The sequence below is a fragment of the Podarcis pityusensis genome, assembly GCF_964106645.2.
Source record: "Podarcis pityusensis genome assembly, chromosome: 5".
Classification (NCBI taxonomy): Eukaryota; Metazoa; Chordata; class Lepidosauria; order Squamata; family Lacertidae; genus Podarcis; species Podarcis pityusensis.
The window spans coordinates 68281104-68297028 of NC_138032.1; positions in this window are offsets into that span (position 1 = coordinate 68281104).

Here is a 15925-nt window from a genome sequence, read left to right on the forward strand (position 1 = left end):
GAGAGAGAGAGAGAGAGAGAGAGAGAGAGAGAGAGAGAGAGAGAGATTTAGGTTGTTTTAACCAATATGTTTCCCCTTGCATTTTTTCATAGTCGAATACCTTAGTGTTTCCAGGTTCCATCAAATGAAGCATCACTTTATGAATAGCTACTTTTCCTTGTGGAGAGGCACTGAAGAGGAAAAAAAGAGTTTTATTGATTTCCCCCTGTTTTATATTCCATATTACAATACACTGGTGTGAAAAATAACACGAGGAAGAATAAACGGAAACCTATTCAACAGAAGTACAAAAAGACCTGGCATGGACAGCGGAGTCAGGGTGTGCTTGTCAGTTTCACATACCCAGGGCTTTCTCAGCAAAGAAGGACTATTTGCTTCCAGGCCTTGGCTGGGTGGTCACAGAAAAAGAAAGGATGATGAGGGGCTGTGTTCCTGCTCACCCTGTTTGCCAACCTCCACCCTCAGCCATTCTCCCACACTAACACCCTAGAGTTTCCTCTTCCCACCCCATAGAACCACTAAGCCTGGTTTTCACCCTCCCAACTCACGTCTCTCTTTTATTTGCAGCCCCACTTTTCACCTTCACCCCATGCCCATAGGTTCTCCCACCTCCCTTTGTGCAACACCCCCCCCCCCGCGGTTGCACACAAACCACCCCCATGGTAACCTCCTGCATCTTCCTCCTCCCACACACTGAGCACCTGTTCACCTTCCACCCGGTTATGGAGCCACCATCCTTTCCTGTTACATTTTTATTTATAAAGGAAGACACTCATTACCGATGCATTTTTTGTTTCTAAGTCCCTTTAATCTTAAAGGAACTTTCTTCCAAGTCAGGGTGTTTAAGGTCACAGCCTTTGTCAAACTTGTAACCAGGAAAAAAAAAATCTATTTTAAGCTTCTCTCTGCTAATCTGACAATGAAAGCAATGGAACATCATGAATCTCCAGCTGGCGCACTTTTGTACAAGTGCCATTCATTTCTGTGAAGCTGCGCCCATGAAACGCTTTGAGGAGCTAATTAATACTGTCAGGAGGACATCTAAAGCACGGGGCCGTGTCCCAATGGGATATTCAAATAGGTTCACGAGCTGCCCTTAAAATGCACGCATGGAACAGCCCCTATAGAACGAGAGATCCAACCAGGTTGCTTCTCCTTATGTGAAAAGTTGTGTCATCTTTGAATGCAGCAGCTGGCACTGAAATGTTTGATTTGGCTCTCAGTCATTTCAGCCAATGGCCATGATACCAATAAATAAGTAAATATACAGGTGTATGTAAGCACAGTATTCACTTCCCATCAGCAGAAGCCCTGTGTGAGGCAATGGGACATTTTCCTCTCTCTTTACACTGCATGCCCTTCGCAGCCCCTGAAATAGGCTCGGGTGGGGAGCGGTCAGGAAAACCTCAGAACAGCACAGGGAAGAGGCAGAGGGGGAATGGTTTCATCTTGCAAGCTGCAATGCAAAGCTTGTACACATAAAACTACTGGAAGGGCGAGATTGAATTCCTCACAGTGTGTGTATGTCTGTCTGTCTGTCTGTCTGTCTGTCTGTCTCTCTCTCTCTCTCTCTCTCTCTCTCTCTCGTGTGTGTGTGTGTGTGTTGGGGAGAGACAGAGAGTGAGAGAGTGAGAGAGTGTCATGGATTTGTGCATCCCATTCTTTACAAGAGGCATTTATATTGCCTGGGGGCAGCCAGACATTTGCAGGTGTAAAATTTCAGGTGGTAGCTAAACATTGTTGCCCAATATATTTTCCTCTTCCAAAATAGCTATGGCAGAACCTTGAGTGTCCAAAGAAATTCTACATTGTTATAATGATACTCTACTCTTCCTTTAGAGCACATGGCTCCCAGTGATCTCTCAGCTGAGCACTAATCAGATCAATGCTGCTTAACAAATCTATTGCATTTGGTACCCCAGTGTATTCAACGGACCTGAAAATGGGAAGCTGCTAGCTGAACCCTAAGTTTGCATCCTGTTTTATTTCCACCAGATACAACTCCTTAATCTAATGTATGACCCTGAAAGGGAAATGTTCAGTCAGATATTATTTTCCTAAGGAGGGAGCAAATTAAGCAGATCCAGACAACTGAATTGCATACACAGATTCACAGACACAAAATGGAAATAAATTAAGGAAACTGGAGGACCTGGGCTGCTGAATCTTTGCAGAGCCATTTATAGCAGATGGAAAATTACCCAGATGCTTCTCTGCAAATAATCTATGAGATGCTGAAAACAGCTCAAGAAATTCTTGCAACAATAACATAAAACAGGCCATTTCTGCTATCAGCACAGAGAACCAACCCAACATCGCTGCTTAAATTAAATTTTGTTCTATTTTCCTGGCTTGCCTAATAAATTGGTCACAAAGCAAACTACAGGACAAGGTCATGGAAAAAAGTCACAGGGGGGGGAAAGAATGCCATAACTCATTAGTATATTTCTCTGCATTCGCAAATACAGTTCTGGTCATATCTCATACACTAAGCAAGTTTGCCTTGAATTATCACAGCAGAGCATGTAAGAGCAAAGGAAAACCGAACTGGATAGACAGAGCTTCACATTTCCAAAGATCCCAATAAAAGCCCTAAGCCAGACACTGAGGATGTACATGCATTACAAACTTATTTCCCTTTTTATCAGATTAACTGACATGGCTCTCTCAAATGATCCTGGGATTTGCAGAATACATTCTATTTTAAGTTTAAGATCTTGCTTTTAGTGTATAAATTATTATTATTATTATTATTATTATTATTATTATTATTATTAGCCCTGGAGATGTCAGGGATTGAACCTGGGACCTTTTGCAGGCAAAACAGTTATTGTACCACCGAGTCATGACCCTTTCCTATTTGGACAACTGACTGTAGACCAGTAGATGTGACAGAGGACTGGACAAGATGAGAACTGGGGAAATAAGCAGGAGAAGCCATGAAGGAGCTAAGGCTGCCTTATCATCTGCTTCATTTGGGGATTTAGAAGGAAACATACAGTGTCTGGAGTAAGAAGTAGCAATCCTGGAATTGGGTCATGATTTCTTCAGTGGGTACCTATGATTTCAGACCTAAGAACACAACTCCAGACATTTTGAAAATTAACAAAGGGTTCACGGGCTTTGAAGCAATCAATATCCGTTCTTGGTGTGCAAAACAGCTCCATTACAATCAATGAAAGTTTTACCATTCACCTCAGTAAATGCTAGATTGCTGCCTTAGGTTATTGCTCTTTTGATTTCAGGCTAATTTACATGGGTCTTTTCACAGACCGATCTAAACCATGTTTATTTAGAAGTAATTTCAATGGGCTTAATGTCCAAGGGGGCAGGTCAAGGACTGTGGCCTTGGAATGTCAACTAGAATTACGGTGAACTACACCACTTTCCTCAGCTATGGATTGTCTGCAAACAAATTTAAGTACGCTTTCCATTGGTGTTCTACCAACAGTTAATTCATTTATACAGTGGTACCTCGGGTTACATAAGCTTCAGGTTACATACGCTTCAGGTTACAGACTCTGCTAACCCAGAAATTGTACCTCGGGTTAATTATTTTGCTTCAGGATGAGAACAGAAATTGTGCTCTGGTGGCACGGCAGCAGCAGGAGGCGCCATTAGCTAAAGTGGTGCTTCAGGTTAAGAACAGTTTCAGGTTAAGAACGGACCCCCCAGAATGAATTAAGTACTTAACCCGAGGTACCACTGTAGTGCAATCCTGTATGTGTTCTACTGTTTAAATTGTGGGAGATCATGCACTCTAGGAAATGTGAAATAGCACCTTATATCTGCCCACTGTGGCTGCCAGGTAGGCCCATGACTTGGTGAATTGGTATAGCAGGGGAAGTGGGGTGGGGGATACTTTGCCAAGAGCTCTTCATTCCTGGACAGCATCTTTTTGCTCTATCCTTATTCATTTCAGGTTTTATGACTCCCACCAAACTTCAAAATATCAGCTTCAGAAATCTGGCTTCAGGGAGAGAGAGGCTTGGGAGCTGCTGGCTTGACTAATAGGATAGACCTTCCTGTTATAAAGCCTCCCCATTGGTTCCATCAACTGGGATGGGGAATGTTTGGCCTTTCAGATGTTGCTGAACTGCAACTGCTATCACCCCAGCAAGCATGCCCAATGCTTGCAGTTGCAGAGCTGCAGTTCAGCAACATCTGGAGGGCCACCTGATTAAATTGCAAAGTTTGGTGGGTCTTTCTCTCGAGTCCTAAAGCAGTTATCTTACCTTCACTTTCAATTTTGTTGTTAAGTAAGCCAAGGACCATTAAATCAATGTGGGTCCCCACTTTCCCTCTCTTCTGAACTGCAAAGGGGGAGGCGCCTCCAAGGGCAGTCAAGGGCACAGGGCTACAATGCTGTGATGGACTGCCACGATTCCAGCTTTTGCTTGAAGGGTTCAAGCACTGTAAATCAGCAGCTGTGCCTCTGAAAAGAAGAAACCTGCGGATAAAAACACCTGGCAGCGCATTTAGGCAGAGTGTTAATGCTCATCTTCTGACCTAATCTGTAAGAGCATCCCACCACCGCCCCAAGCAAGACATAAGATTCTCTTAATGGCCACTCCTGACAGATATTGATTGAAGTGAGAATGCTTTTTCTAATTGAAAAAATAAAACTTACAACTTTAAAAAAATAAAAAGGGGGGGGGTGTATTCTAGCAATGGAAAAGAAACCCAATGCTTGTATCCACCCTGCCCTGTGTGTTCTCCAACTACAAAGAGTCTTAACTATGCATTTCAATAAAGGCAGCATTTCTGAACACAGCCATCTTCATTCATGCTGGCTACCCTCTGTATTAGAATGTGTGCAGAAAGCGATGCAGACTGGGGAGGAATTACTAGGTTGGACTGACTCAATTAATGCAGTTTTTAAACATATGGCGCTTAAAGGTAAAGGTAAAGGGACCCCTGACCATTAGGTACAGTCGTGACTGACTCTGGGGTTGCGGCGCTCATCTCGCTTTATTGGCCGAGGGAGCCGGCATACGGCTTCTGGGTCATGTGGCCAGCATGACTAAGTGAACCAGAGCAGCACACGGAAATGCCGTTTACCTTCCCACTGGAGCTGTACCTATTTATCTACTTGCACTTTGACATGCTTTCGAACTGCTAGGTTGGCAGGAGCAGAGACCGAGCAACGGGAGCTCACCCCATCGTGGAGATTTGAACCACCAACCTTCTGATTGGCAAGTCCTAGGCTCTGTGGTTTAACCCACAGCGCCACCCGCGTCCCTTTTATGTGGTGCTTACTAAGGGGTTAAAGGTAACTTACAGGCAATTTCTATTAAGGCTGGGAAAGGGGTATGCTAGAGTCACATTTTAATACAAACTTACCTAATTTGTATTTTCCAATCCAATATATTAAGCAAAATAGGCTAACCTTTGAAAGTTGCACAACTCCAGATCCTTTGACATAGTTCTCCAGTCCAAAATCTTGTGCAATAAAGCTGCATATTAGGAGGGAGTGCACAGTACTGTTTATATTAGTGAAACGAATGTATAGAAATGCCTTATACTAGGGGAAATTGCTGCAGGCATTCTCGGATGACATGGATGATTTTATTTCAGATCTGGCCATGGAACTGAATTGGTCTTGGTCGCTTTGATGGATCACCTTTGCAGAGGGGCGGGACAGGAAAAAGCTGGACCAGAAAAGTTGGGCCATAGTAGTTCATGCATTGGTTACTTCAATAATAGATTGGCTTAGTTGGGTAGAGCATGGTGTTGATAACACCAAGGTTGCAAGTTCAATCCCCATATGGGACAGTTGCATATTCCTGCATTGTAGGGGGTGGGACTTGATGATCCTCAGGGTCCCTTCCAACTCCACAAGTCTATGATTTTATGCTTCTGTGAGTCTATGCTATATGTGGAGCTTCCCTTGCTCTTGATCCAGAAGCTGCAGTTGGTGCTGGAGTGAGACCCTGTTAGCACATAACACCTCTGCTCAGACACCTGCACCAGTTGCCAATCTGCTACTGGACCAAGTTCAAGATGTTACTATTAGTTTATAAAACCCTTCACGGCCTGGGGTCAGTTTACTTGCAAGATTGCCTTACCCAATGTGACCACGTCAAGCTGCAGGACTGGCACTGTTACAGGTGCTATGTAATACTGATTCTGCATTTGTAAGAGCTTATCTTTTAGTGTGGCAGCACACAAACCTTGGAACTCATCAGGCCGGTGCCTTCAGTGTATCCCTTTTTGCACCCATTAACAGCATTTTAGTTTAGGCAAGCCAATTGGAACGTTTATAATGTTGATACATGTTTTAAACTGGTCTTTAGTTTGTCATGTATTTTAATTATTTTTGAATGTTTTAAACAGTTGTCTAGACTGTTTTCCCTCCTGATAATTTGTTTTATTCTTTTTGTAAACCACTTTGAGATTTTATTACAATCAAGTGGTATATAAATCTTATGAAATAAAATAAAATAAGCCTGGGGTCTGATCTGACAGAGGATGCACAGCTGGGAGAAAATGAGCAAAGAGGGGCAATCATGGGCCACTGCAGGGGATGGGTTGTGTTGCTCAGTGACAGAACATTTCCTTTGCAAGCAAAAGGTCTCAGGTTCTATCCTAACATCACCAGGTAAGGCTGGGAGAGATTCCTCTCTAAAATTCCAGAGAGTTGTTGGCAGTCCATGTAGGCAATACTGAGGTCGATGGAGCAATGGTGTGACTCAGTGGAAAACTACTTCCTATGAAGCGAGGAAGACTCTTCATGTAATACTTCCACTAACCAGCCACATCTTAGACTGGATAAACTTGGGGTTATTTTCAATTGTGCTCATAAGTGGCGGAGCCATTTTGCAACTCTCAACAAAAAGAGCAACTTCTGATCTGTGAGCATAATCCCTCCTAAATTGACTGAACTTTATCCTAAACTCTCCTTGACATTTGTAAGAGCCATGGGAACGTATTCCAAAGAACACAGCAAATGAATGAAATGTACAAAGCACAGAAACACTGGCAAGGAACTTTCCATTTATGACCATAAAAGAGGGACCGCTTACCGGCTGCTGTGAAAATGCAGCAATTGCGGCCCGGCACAGACATGACGGACAGACTTCTGGTGTTGGCACAAGCCAGAGGAGGGCATCAAACCCCCCTGCACCAGCTGTGCTAGGCTGCCAGGGATCACCCATATTTTCAAGCAATTGTGAATAAGCTGGGGTGTGTGGCCTAAATAAGCCAGAAGTGCCACACATTTGGCCTCAGTCAGTGTTAGATTTGGTCAGGCATAGGCAAACTCAGCCCTCCAGCTGTTTTGGGACTACAACTCCCATCATCCCTAGCTAACAGGACCAGTGGTCAGGGATGATGGGAGTTGTAGTCCTAAAACATCTGAGGAGCTGAGTTTGCCTATGCCTGGATTTGGCAACCCAGAAGAAATGGCGAAGATGGAAGATGGAGTCTTGGGCCTTGAATCAGCCAAGGAGCATGATGGCAACAGAGATGGTGGCGGAGGTGTGTGGAGTCTCTGAAACAGCCGGAGATTAGCAGTGGTGGCAACAGTGGTGTGCTGGGCCTTGCAGGTGGCTGAAGTGTTCATAAGAAGTGGCAGTGGAAGTCTGATGAGCACCAAAGAGGCCAAAGTGGTGGTGCATCCAGGTACTGGGGGTCTGGATTTGCCCCTCCCCCGTTTGCTGTGGTGCTAAACCAAAGGCACTTTTAAGTGCCAAGAGTTGAAACAAAGGCACTTTTTGGTGCCAGCAACCTCACTGGGGAGGAATTAGAGTCAATAGGGCAGCTGCAGCATCTACAGCAAGTCACAAGCTGTGGGATAGTTGACACTGGATGCGCACCCAATGCCTCTGCAAAAACCAGTGCAAAGTTGTGACCTGTTTTATCCTAAAAATGGTTGGACTGTGCCCATGGCAACTTCATCCTGCCTGGCCCCAGTGTCCGCAGCTTCACTGCAGCTGGACCCACAACAAGACCGCTCTATAAAACACCATACAGAGCCGGGACAAAGATGTCCTTGTTGAAGCTTATTTTCCCTGTTGCATAAACAAAACTTCTTTGTGTCTAGATTTTCATGAGCCATGCCATTGTTCATTCCACAAATGTGTTATGTGTTCAGTGAGGATTAGCTTCTTTGAAAAGGAGAAATGCAGAAGTGAATTCAGGTGCATTTTCTAAATAACAGCAAGTCAACAGAACCTTTTGTACGTATTAGTGCTCCTTCAACCTGCCAGCTGTTTTACAGAGATCAAGGGACTCTGTTGTTTTCCTATCAATGGAACTGGCCTCCATCCAGCTAAAAATAGTCACAACTAATCCCCATTGAAATCAACACAGTTTACATTAGTCAGGACCCTTTGCTTACAGCAGGACTGTTCCTAGTAAGATATCATGCTTCCTTCTTTATTCAACTGAATTTTGCATTGGTATACTGGAACAGGAAACAAAATGTTGCAGTGTGGACTATTCCTGTGCAGAGTGCTAACCAGCCATGTCCTGTTACAGGAAACTCCATTCCAGATAGCTCAGTTGGTTGAGCATGAGACTCTAAATCTCAGGGTCATGGGTTTGAGCCCCACCTTGGGCAAAAGATTCCTGCATTGCAGGATGAGCCTTGTGGTCCCTTCCAACTCTAACATTCTATGATTCTAGGATTTCGTCTCCACCCCCATCGTTCTGCCCGGACACTGAAGTCAAGCACTGAGGGCCTTCTGGCGGTTCCCTCATTGCGGGAAGCAAAGCTACAGGGAACCAGGCAAAGGGCCTTGTTGGTAGTGGCGCCTGCCCTGTGGAACACCCTCCCACCAGATGTCAAAAGAAAAAACAACTTCCAGACTTTTAGAAGACATCTGAAGGCAGCCATGTTTAGGGAAACTTTGAATATCTGAAGGACTATTGTATTTTAATATTTTGTTGGAAGCCGCCCAGAGTGGCTGGGGAAACCCAGCCAGTTGGGCGGGCTATAAATATTATTATATTATATTATGTTGTTGTTGTTGTTTTGGAGTTTCTCCCCACCCCCTGCTTCTTTTAAGATCTTTGAACTTCTGAAAAATCTCAAGCTATCTTCTTCTTGTGCCTGGATGGGACTGTTGGGGCTACATACATATATGTTCTTTAACTCACTGAGGCTCTCCCCTTCCACTCAATAACCCTTTGAGTTTCATTGGTCGTGTAGCTAATTTTATTTTGATGATGTGTTGGAAACGTCTGAAGCTACAGGCCTATTGTGAGTGCTATTGAACTTACTTGAGTTCTTCTAAGAAGACATACGCCAGATTGCACTGTGTAAATTTACTGCAGTGATCTTTTAGAGTATGGTTCAATGCTGTTCCAGCAGCCAGATGCCTGCTCCTTTTCTTTACCCCATTGCCATTTGCAGGTTTTGCCCATAAACAGTGCCTATGCTTTGAGCCTGTGAGAGAAGACAGGGCAGCAGGTGAAAATGATAACCTTTTAGCACAGGTTAACGATCATCACTGTAGACTGAGCTACAGATCAGGATCTTTGGCTTAAATTAGCCTTTGGCTAATTAAACAATCTATGGCCTTTTAACTGTGACAGAGGGTTTATTGTATTTGTTTGATATCATGGTATGTATTTTTGTGTTTTTATATTATAAGATGTCCTTTGATCTTCAGATGAAGGGGGGGAATAGAAATTTTAATATAAATGATGATGATGATGATAGGAAAATGAGCTTTCTATTACTACTGCAATGGATTGATAGGTAAGCACAGTAAATAAGAAGACATCTAATGAATAAACCTACAGCTTATGGTCAGCCTAATTGCAGCTAGAATGTCCATTGCTCAACACTGGAAATCAATAAAATCAATATGAACATTGCAGAATGGCTTACAATGTATGGGATATAGCATTGCTTACAAAATGGACCTATTACTCAACAATATCAATATCATCCTCAAAATGATAAATGTATAGAGAAATGGTCCCTATCTGATCATTTTTAAAAAAAGAAATATCAGGAAAATATCCAACCATATATGTTATTTCCTATGTTGTAACTGAATATCTGAAGCAGAAATGGGGAACCTGTAGCCTTCCAGATGTTTTTGGACTTCAACTCCCATCAGCTCCGGCAAGGATGCCCAATGGAAGGAATATTGGAAGCTGGAGTTGATTCAGGTGTTGAAGTTCACAGTTTCCCCACCCCAATATGAATTTTATTAAAATGCTGGCTAAAGTGATATCAAATCAATTAAGTGATCACTGTATGGCCAAGACGGCATGTATTGTTTTCTCTCCTTTCATTCTTTGTTGCTGCTGTTGTTGTTTGTGAACAGCTATGCTAATTTATTGATCTAAATAGATGAATTCCTTACATTTTAAAAAACCCAACCATCAAATGCAATGATCTCCCATAGAAGTGAAAGGCATCCTTCATTTCTGTAAAATATACAGTTGATCAAACATTCCGGGTCCAGTGGACTCCAGTCATTGGCTACATTGGTGTAAGGGGTGGAAGCAGGCTTTGCCCTATCTCAATGGTGTCTTCGTCTGCAGTGGTGTCATTGGCCCATGGAAGCCATGTTAGATCACTATTAGGAATTCCTACTCTGTATTTGTATTGTACAGATCGCTGTTATCTTTGATGTTAATGGAATCTCACATATTTTATTGGCATTGCTTTGCTTGCTGTATAGAAATCACTTTGGGGTTAAACAAGGGGAAATGGTCGATTTTCAAAAATTAAATACATACATACATTTCTCTTATAGATATGACTATATCTCTGGATAAAATGAACACATGCCATCATAATGATGAGCACTTCAACAGTTGCTATGGAAAGCCTACAATTTTACTCAGATGTCTGGGAGGTTTAATGCATCATAAGAGGGATGTTACATTAATCATAGTGATAACATCCCCTATCGTTTAATAATTTGAATTGACAAAATGTCATCATCACTTGTAACTATGATCAGATGAGAAATTGTGCTGTCCTTTGTCACATCATCACCCAACAATTGGACTGAAGCTAGGAAATGAAAAAGCTTGCTCTTAGTTGACTGCCACTTAAAATGAATATCTCCATTGACTTGAGGCCCTATTGCAGCAATACTGATTGCCAGTCTCAATCAGAACCATAAGTTTACAGCAAGGCCGTGCTCCCGGGGTTTATTTTTAAATTTTATTTCATATTTATATACTGCTTGGTTACAATAAAACCTCATAGGAGCTTTCCAAAAAAGAATAAAACAAGAAAATTATCAATAAAAAGCAGTTTAAAACAAGCATTACAAACGTTTAAAAAGTCAAAATCAATGATGGGCTAAATGGCAGATTTAAAAAACATGACAGTTTCTACATGTCTTGGTAGGCTTGCCTAAACAAAAATGGTTTTAGCGAGCATTTTTTTAAAAAAGAGTACTTGCCTGATGTTAAGAAACAGGGAATTGCAAAAATAGGTTGTGAACCTCCAAATCACATGCATTATCCCTAGGTAAGAGATGTGTGGAACCCCCTAGTTTTATTAAAAGTATAAAACCTTCCCTTTCCATTTCTTAGAAGTTTTTCTCCCCAAGCAGGAACCTTCAAATTCACTTTGAAGTTTCAGTTTAGGTGACATTTAGTGCCAACTGCTTCTTCTTCTTCTTTGCTAATCAAGTGAAGAAAGGAGCATTTTCCATAGTACGAAGAACAGAAGGGGAGAATTAACCATTGCCCATATCCCCAGAGTAAGGTACAAAAATAATTATCATGCAGAAAGCAGAGTGTACTTAAATTTCTATGCCCACCTGCCTTCCTAGCCATAGGCCAAAGCTATCTGCTTTCAATCTGGATTGCTTAGCTAACCTTAATGAAGTGCTCCTGTGTTAAGCTCCACAAAGTACTCATTGATCCCTTGTTTTCATTCCTCTCCTTTGTAAAAGCTGCACTTTTCCTTGTTGCCCTCATTGCTATTTTCAGCACACTGTCACAAACCAAACCTTCAAGATAAGGAAGTTTCCAGCCAGTTTTGTTATTGCACTGCTAACCGAGCAATTGTTGATTTAAAAAAAAAAAAAGTCATTAATTTTCAGAGAGCTCCTTGCTGCCCTTACCTCCCCACATACTGATTAAGAATGTAAATTCCTTCCCACCTCTTCCTGCTAACAAATGAGTAGGTCACTCCCATTTCATATTGATTCAACTTCCTCTTCCATTGTCTCCAGTGACCGATCATCATGAAGTTTGGGTTGTTGCTTTGCTTCTTTTGTACCCATGACAAAACGTCCTCAGCAATCAGAATTGCTTTCTTCAAAAGTCATCTAATATATAGCTTTACTATATATGAAAACCACTGCTGTATTTGTATAGCCACTGATATGTATTTCTATATAATTTCATCTTCATCTAGCTATGGGCATATTGCCAGAATGAAAATGTGAAGAAAAAGTATATCCTTTTAACGGTATGACTGCTGCAGAACTGCCTGTTTCCTGTACCATCATACTTAAACCAGATGCACCAGTGGCTGTTTCCGTGGCCCCCATTTGATGGCAGGGAGAAATTGGGGTGCCCCAGGAGCAAGACAGAAAGCATGACAGCAGTAGGAAAACCATGGTCGTCCTGCTTAAATAGTGGCACTTGGAGGGCACTTGAAATCTTCTCTTGGAGAGACAAGGCTTTCCATCCAGCTCACCATAATATTTGAAGGGGGTGGAATTTCTTGCAATAAAGTTTTGACTCTCCAAGAGATTCCCCCCAAAAAACCTACATCCTCTATCATGCTTGAGTTAGACAAGGGATGTAACTCAATGGCAGAGTATAGGTTTTCCATTCAGAAGGTCTTCTGTTCAACCCTTGGCATGTCTAGGTAGGGCTAGAAAAAGGTCTTGTTGAAAACCATAGAGAACCACCAGCAGCCTAAGTAGACTGGGGCAATAAATCTTTTCTGGCTCGGGGCCACATTGCTTCTTGGCAACCCTTTGAGGGCCACTTGCCAACACAGATATTTCATTTGTTTTGTGAGTGTTTTTTGTAATCTTCTGAAAAAGAGTTATTCTAACGGGAGTTTGCAGAAACAGAATAGCAATGGCTAATTTTTGTTGAATTTAAAACGATAAATTATATCACAAAAATGAACAGGCTGCATTGTCAAATTCATTTCCAGTGCACTTATGATTAGTGATTAATCTGACCTGCAGTTTCCCTAAGTAATGAAGGTCCTCATTCATAGCTGTATATTAATGGGAAAACAGTTCTCCAGAACTTAATTATGGGATGTGATAGATCTCATACCAATAATTACACTTTAGTTTCTCACCGTGGCAAAACATACAACAAGCCTGCATACATTATTTTCTGAAAGGGTATGTTTCCTGTCCTGATAAATGACTTTCCTGTAGCAGTTGTAGTCAATAAGAGCACAGCAACTAGCAGAGATGCTCATTAACACAAGCTAATGATTGATATGCTCGCTTTCCGGTGGTAAGTCTGCCCCTAGTAATCCATTCCTAGAAAGGAGTAGTCACACAAGGGGACTTAGCCTTAAGTAAATTACCCCTGAGATCATCGCTCACGGGATAATGAGGTCCTATAATTTGACATTATTAAAGTCACTATCAATGCAAAGTAGGAGCTACTTCCCAACATTACCTTAGCAGCACACAAGCTCCTGACGTGTGTGCAGTTGCCAACACATCCCAGAAGACTCGAGTGACAGAGTACTGGTGAAATTGTCATATTTATTCAAATATAACAACACAAGATCTGCCGAACAATATCCAAATTATGTAAGTATGGGCAGGTGGGTTTGAATTAATCCAGGAAGCATATAAACAACTAGGCATGTAAACAACCGCATTTTGTGGCTTCTCAGCTAGGGATTGGAAGAAAATTCTTCCTCCTTCCTAAGCAAGTCTAGGGCATGTGAACCCAACATGGCACTCAGGTCCCACTGCCCTGAATTCGCTAAGCTGTGCATGCCAGGTCTAAACCCCAAGGACACCCCCCCCCCCCACTGAAGGCTGTGGAAAGTGGCTCAAGATTGCACTTAAACCCTATAATTCCTCAGGATGCCTGTCAATTAAGTTCTTCGGTTCCATTACCTGCCTACACAGAATGCCAAACATACCAAATAAGTACCTATATCAAGAGCAAATCAAATAACTCTACAGTGAGGAGCAGGCAAAAGAGAGAAGTCCAAGGGCCAATTGGGCTCACCCAAAATTTCCTACCCAGCCCCCTGAAAGGACTACTAGCAAAAAACGAAACAAACCAGCCACTGTGCATGGAAGATGAGTGCTGCAAAAGAGGTGGAGAGGATGTAGGCATACTTTAATAACAGCCTGATGAATCCCTTCCTAAGGGGCACTCCTGCTCATGTGATCCATGAGAGCCCCTCCCCATGAAAGAAACTGAGTCATGTCTTCTCTCAAGTGTGCACACACTGAACTCCATGGGACTTAGTTCTGAGTAGTCATATACTGAGAATCACTTTAAATGTATGAGAAAGCAAAGCTACAAATGCACACGATAATAACTGGCCTAGAGTTCGTTAGGTAGGTAAGCTCTGGGGAATTATAGCACAGAAGCAACTAGCACACTAGTCTTCAACTGGTGGGTCAGGACCAACTAGTGGACTGATCCAAGGTGGGTCACAACATGAGCACTGTCACCATGCAAATATATGATAAAAGATGAAGGATTGGGTCCCCAAATGCATGCTTCTGTTAAAATTAGGCCCTGGGTCTGAAAAGCTTGAAGATACCTGATCTAGATAAGACTGCATCAAACAGACAGTGTCTCCAGTTAAGTGGCCAGCAAGGAAAGAAGCTCTATTTCATTCATATTTACAACCACATAAAACCAGTTTTTAAGAGAAAAGAGTCTGAAAGTTGGACAAAGGGAAATAATACTGGAGAAATAAGCACGAGAAGGATGTGGACAGGCTGAAAGGAGAAGTTCAGCAGAGTGTGAGAAATCTGAAAATTGTTAAGAGCCGAAGAGGCCTTAGGCCATGACTATGAGAGACCTGTGATCTTTGGAAAAGAGCAGAAATGGTTGAGATCATGGGATGAAGTAATGGCAAAAAAAGAGCAAGTTATGAGCCTCGCATCTGTTTTGGGGTTTTTTTAAGAACAATAACAATTTTGAGTCTGGGTATTTGAGTTTTACTGCACAGATACCAAGAAGAAGAAAAACAAGTATACAACCAACCTATATGTAATAGTACCACTAGAGAACACAGAGTGTAGAAAATATTGGTAGTATAACAAAATATCTACTTCACTTTATAGAGCAGTGTACAGTGTTCCTATGTTTTAAATGGCTGCTTTAGGGTGAAACTGGATGTAACATCTGTAGAGCAGTGGGGCTGAAAATACCTTAGCTGCCTTTAATCCAAATGTACCTTTCTTATACCCTGGGGGAAACTTTTGAGGAACCCATTTTGCAGCTTCTCAGTCTGCTCATTCTAAATGGGAACGAACCTTGCTGTGTTATGGCACTGATTGGATAGTGCCTGTGATGTCACACATCATCCCTCCCCGCCCCATCACCAGAGACGTTTTACAACTAGCAGTCAAGAAGTGAGAACATCATCATTGTTATATGATCTGAACAACTAGCACCAGTAAGCTGTCCCTGAATGTTCCATTTATTTTAAAAGATCATTTATATTGACATACATATCTCTTTGGATTTGCCCAGTGGGTTACTGGAATTGGGATGTTAGTAACTAGTACTGTTCTGAAATTTATTCTCCAATTTCTGAAAAGTTTTCTTCTCCTGTGAAAGAAGTTTCCATTTTTCTGGTTTATTCTCAAGGCCCTTGAGGATTTATTTAGAATTTCAGTGGATTGCAGGGTTTTGAGCATGGAACAACAACAACAACAACAACAACAACAACAACAACAACAACACATTAAGAGCATCCCAATGCAGGGCTGCCTTCAGATGTCTACAGAAGGTCATATAATATTTCTTTGACATCTGA